The sequence below is a fragment of the Phascolarctos cinereus genome, unplaced genomic scaffold (genome assembly GCF_003287225.1).
Source record: "Phascolarctos cinereus isolate Bilbo 61053 unplaced genomic scaffold, phaCin_HiC Scaffold_4;HRSCAF=312, whole genome shotgun sequence".
Lineage (NCBI taxonomy): Eukaryota > Metazoa > Chordata > Mammalia > Diprotodontia > Phascolarctidae > Phascolarctos > Phascolarctos cinereus.
In genome coordinates this window covers 354,515,346-354,520,952 of record NW_027555847.1, presented here as the reverse complement: position 1 = coordinate 354,520,952, position 5,607 = coordinate 354,515,346, and the positions used below count along the sequence as shown (strand labels likewise).

Genomic DNA, 5,607 nt, shown 5'->3' with positions numbered 1-5,607 from the left:
GTGGATTTGTGATTTCATCAACATTGGCCTTCCTTTCCATTGCAACCCATCTATACTTGCATATCTTATTCAGTTCATCCATGTCTTCCCATAAATTCATCAAAGGGATCCTACCTAGCATGCTGAGGGCCTTCCTTGAGTTCTCTTGACAGGGAGAGGATATTAGGGGAGCATGCTGGCTGTGCAACAGTTTCAACACTGGATGAATTCTCACCATGGAACTAGACTATTTTCTTTTTTTCTTTTTATACATTTTCTAGCTGTTTTCACTTAAATCTTTGTAATTCATTATTTGTAATGTGTTACAACCTGCTTATGTCCACCATGTGCTTCTCTAATGCCCTTCCAGTGAATTTCAATTTCAATTCGAGCAATTTAACATTAAAAATATGATTATGGTGTCATAAATGTGATCTACTTGAGAACCTTGCCTCATATTCCATTGAAAAAAACTGAAGAAGAGGCAGCTAAGTGGTGCAGTGGATAGAGCACAGACCCTGGAGTCAAGAGCAACTGAGTTTAAATCTGGTTCAGACACTTGACACTTACTAACTATGTGACCCTGGGCAAGTCACTTAACCCCATTGCTTAGCCAGAAAACCAAAAAACTGAAGGCATTCAAAGAGAGCTCCCCCTTCTCCCCTATTCTTCATCTCACATAACTCAAATGCCTTCTGACATTATCTTCTCCTTCACCCCATATCACATAATGAGATGACCTTTCTGCTTGCCAAGGCAAACCCATCCATATGTACAAGCAATCTCATTTCCATCTTGTATTCTCCAGCAGGTTGCCCCATATAGTATACCTGTTCTCTCACTAATCTTTGATCTCTGTCTACTGGCTGCTCCCCAACTGCCTACAAACATGCCCATGTCTCTCTCATCCTCAAAAAAAACCCTTAAAAAAACTTAGTCTATCCATCCCCTCTAGCTTACCATCCTATCTGCTCCCTTCTATGGCTAAACTCCTAGAAAAAGCCACTTTCAGCAGATGCTTCCACTTCCTTTTCTCTCACTTCCTTAACCCTTGGCAGTCTAGTTTCTGGCCTCATCATTCCATAGAAACTACCCTCTCCAAAGTTACTAATGATCTGCCCAGTTTAAGGCCAATGGTCATCTTTCTTGACCCCTCTGCAGCCTTTAGCAGTGTTGATCACCCTCTTTTCTTTAGTTTTCCTAGGTGCTTTTGAGGGGGTGAGGTAGATGGAACTTAATTTGATTAAACTAAACAACCTAAGTGGGAAAATGAAACTTGCCCTTCAGGAAAATTAAGCTCCCTCCACCCAAAAGGCAGATGCAAATTACCTCTGCCTTATTTTACATTTGTCCACTTTGCTCAATCAGAGCTCTGATAGACAAAAATACTTCATTTCCTACTGCCTTTATCCATTCATTGGACAATTCCCTTAATAAGGTCCCATTCTGCTGGCATTGGGCAATGACTCAGGAAGCCAAAAGGAGAAGGAAATGGTTCTATGTATATCTATCTAATGGATGGTGAAAAAGCCCTGAGAGTCATAAGTGACAGGGCAAGTCACTTCATTTTTCTGGGTCTTAGTTTCCTCATTCAGTGCTAGGTGTCTCAGTGGATAGAGTGCCAGACCTGGAGTCAGAAAGGCTCATCTTTCTGAATTCAGATCCAACTTTAGACACTTATTAGCTGTGCAACTCTGGGCAAGTCACTTAAACTTGTTTGCCCAAGTTTCCTCATCTGTAAAATGAGCTGGAGAAGGAAATGGCAAACCACTTCAGTATCTGCCAAGAAAACCCCAGATGGGCTCACAAAGAGTTGGACATGACTGAAAAAATGACTGAACAAAAGTTTCCTTATCTGTAAAATGAGGGAGTTGAGAACTAAATGCTCCATGTATTCCATTCTTGCTCTACAATTCTGTGAGCCACTTTAATCCAATGAAGATTTATTAAATTCTACTTGGAGGGTTATAATCTATGAATCAGCTAAATATGTATCTTATTGGTTTCACTAGGTAAATCAGGAAAGGTTTCTTGTAAGAGGTGGCACATGAGCTGAACCTTGAAAGAAAGCAGGCAGGCACTCCAAGAGGTCGAAGTGAGGAGAACATTGTAGGCACGGGCGACTGGGAAGTGAAAGGCACAGTGGTAGGAGAGAGAATGGGAAGTTCAGAAAACAGTAATTAGGACAGTTTAGCTGAAATATAGAGTGGGTAAAAGAGAGTAGCATAAGTCTAGAAACATAGGCTAGAGCAATTTTGTGAAGGGCTTTTAATACCAAGCATAAGCATTTTAAATAAACTATATCATGCAGTAGTGGCACTAACATTAGGATTTGGATGGACCTCAAGATAGCATTCTCTCTGCCACAGCAGAAGCTTGAAATATTTGATACTTTATTCACAGGTAGTGTTTTTTTAACCCTCAAATGGAGAATGTGATTCTTTCTTGGGAGAAAGCCACTTCAAAGTCAAAACCACTATGGGGGTATAAGTCATGGCCACAGGTCATCTCTGGGGGGCACATATTTGTGGGCACTTCTGTACTAGTCATCCTTTCAGTCATTGTTGCAACAATGATTCTTTGGAAATAGGAGCTGCCTTGACTAAGCCAAAATGCCATCAGAGAGCCCCTCTTCCTTTTTAGTTCTATTTCTGGCACCTTACTAACTGCTAAAAGAATGTTGCCAAATAGAAGTGGTCTGAGGGGAGGCCTCTAGCCAACTGCGGCATAAGCTTTAAGGAAAAGATGCTTTCTGAGCAGCAAAGCAGCTTCAGGATACCATTTGAGACTGATTTCCCTAATCTACTCATCTGTACAAAGATCTCCTAGCACTCCTGCCTCATACATTTCTCATATTCTAACATGTACTTTCCATGGATCATGTCTTTTCCTTGAAGGCTGGGGCCATGTCTTTGTGTCATTTAGCAGATTTTTGTTAGATGCAGCAGACTGCCAACAATGGCTTAGAAGCAAGAAAGAAGGTCAAAGATATCATGAGGATATTTGTAACCAGGGAAATCTGGCCTGTAGCAAGAATGGATGACAATTGATAGAAAGCTTGAATAATATATTGGTATCCCAGGAATATTTTTTTTAAATGAAGGAAGCTGGATATGCTGTGGAAATTTTAACAGAAAGATATATCTAATGCCAATAATTGATAGATGACAGCTAAGGCACAGTGCCTGGCACACAGTAGACACTTAATAAATGTCTGTTGATTTAGATTGACATTTACATAGTACTTTGAAGTCTTTGAGGTGTTTTATGCTCGTTGGATCCTTTCATCACCCCTGTGAGGTAGGTATCACAAAAGATGACAAGGTCTAGGAAGGTTACAATATGCTTTGGTGTAAAGAGTACCATCCTTCTGATGAAATCTAAACTCAGCAAAGTATTTCCTTTAGCATCCAGCAGAACATATAGTACATCCTTCATGACTATTGAATGAATCAATGAACTAACAAATTAATGAATTGAAACACCTTTAAAGTGAAGTACAGAGCCTTAACTTCCTTCTCCTGCTACCAGTAGAATGTTCTTGAAAAGCAGAATATGCACCTAAAAACTGGGAGACTTTCTCTAGTTAGAGAAGGGAACTGAATCTGGGGCAAATTCAGTTTGCTAAGGGATAAAGTGTGGATGGCTGAAATTTATAGTTTGACACAGGGTGAAGTAAGTTGAGAAGGGGATGGGAAGATGCAAAAGACAATCTCACAAAAGAAGCAGTCACACTGGAAGGGAGCAGTTTATTTCCCAAAAAGTGTAGTTCTCATCCCCAGAGTGGTTGGTAGGGGTGAGGAAAGGCAGGGGGAAGAGTATAGTGGCACCAGAGAGATGGAACTTTGGAAATGATGGCATGGGGCAATTGTGCCTTATGATACCTGAGAACCACAAATCAAAGCATGAAGGATCACAAAGGATGCTCTGCTGTCTACAAGCAAGTTCCTTGTCTCCTCCCACCCCCAACCCTAGGAATCTTACTTCTCTCTCCATTGTAGGCACCCAGGGGCAGAGCCTCATTTTCTCCATGCTAGTTATAACTGGCCCTAATCAAGGCCCCATCAAACCTTTCTGATTCTGTTTTTATCACAACTTAATCCTGGAGTCTCACAACAACGATAACACAAAAACAATAATAACAAAAATCCATTGGCCAGAGCACTTAAAATCATAGCATCATAGGATATAGAGTTGAAAGGTATCCTTTAGTCCAGAGGTTTTAACCTGAGGTCTATCAACCTGCGATTTTTAAATATATATTTTTAGTAATGGTATTTCAATATAATTGGTTTCCTTTTGTAATCCTATGTATTTAAAAACATTATTCTGAGTAGAAGTTCATGGGCTTCACTAGACTGCTAAAGGATGAGAAACTATTGCTCTAGTCCAACCCTGCAGTGTTATTGATGAAGAAATAGCCCCAAAGAAAGCCATACATCGCTAGTAGATAGCAGACCTAGGATTCTAATACAGGTCCTCTTGTTCCAAACCCATTTCTCTTTTCGCTATACCAAAATGACTAGATTAAGCATGAAAGTTTCTTTTCAAAAATAGTATTTTATGCTCTCTCGTTCTGGCCTCTCCTGGTTGTTAGCACAGGCTGTGGTGTAAAGATGGCTAAGTCTAAGAACCATACCACCCATAACCAATCATGAAAATGGCACAGAAATGGCATCAAGAAACCTAGATCACAGAGCTATGTCTCTGAAAGGGGTTGACCTCAAGTTTCTGAGAAACATGCATTTTGCCAACAAACACAAGAAGAAAGGACTGAAGAAGACACAGGCTTACAATGCCAAAGCCATCAAGGCCTGAGCAGAGGCCATTAAAGCCCTCCAAGACCACACTCCTCAGGCCCAAGATCCCAAGGCCAGTGCCCAGCGTGCTGGCCACAAGATGGCCACCAAATGACCAGGCCCCAGGATCATGAAGCCTGGCTCCAAGGTTGTCAAAACCACTGACACCAAGGCTGCCAAGCCCACTGACCCCAAGGCTGCCAAGGCTGCCACCAAGGTCAGTAAGTCTGATCCCAAGGCTGCCAAATCTGGCCCTAAACACAGCAAATCTGATGCCAAAGTCACCAAGTCCGATTCCAAGGCTGCCAAGTCTGATTCTGAGGCAGCCAAGTCTGATTCTAAGGCCACAAAGCCCAGTGATTCCAAGGCTACTAAGCCAGCTGACCCCAAGCCTGCTGAGTCCAAAGCCAAAGATGTTGGGGCTAAAGCTGCTAGTCCCAAGCCTTCAAAATAGATGCTTCAGGACAGAAAGACTTGTTTAAACCCTAAACCACCATTTTTTCCCAGTTAGGGTATGATTATTCTATTCACTATTTTGTACGAATAAAGAAAATGGTGAGTCATTAAAAAAGAGTATTTTATTTTTCACGTTACATGTAAAGATAATTTTTAACATTCATGTTTCAAATTTGAGTTCCAAATTATCTCCCTTCCTCCCTCAAGTTGGTAAGTGATTTGATATTGGTTATGCGTGTGCAATCACATAGAAAATATTTCCATATTACTCATGCTGTGAAAGAAGAAGCAGGCCAAAAGAAAAGAATCACGGGAAAAAAATAAAGTGAAAACAGTATGCTTCAATTTGCATCTAGACTCTATCAGTTCTTTC

General features: G+C 41.0%; 1 pseudogene; it reads left to right on the top strand.

Moving 5' to 3' along the window:
• Nucleotides 1–4,595: 4,595 nt before the first annotated feature.
• On the top strand, nt 4,596–5,232 carry LOC110214879 (uncharacterized; annotated as a pseudogene).
• The last annotated feature ends 375 nt before the right edge of the window (nt 5,233–5,607 follow it).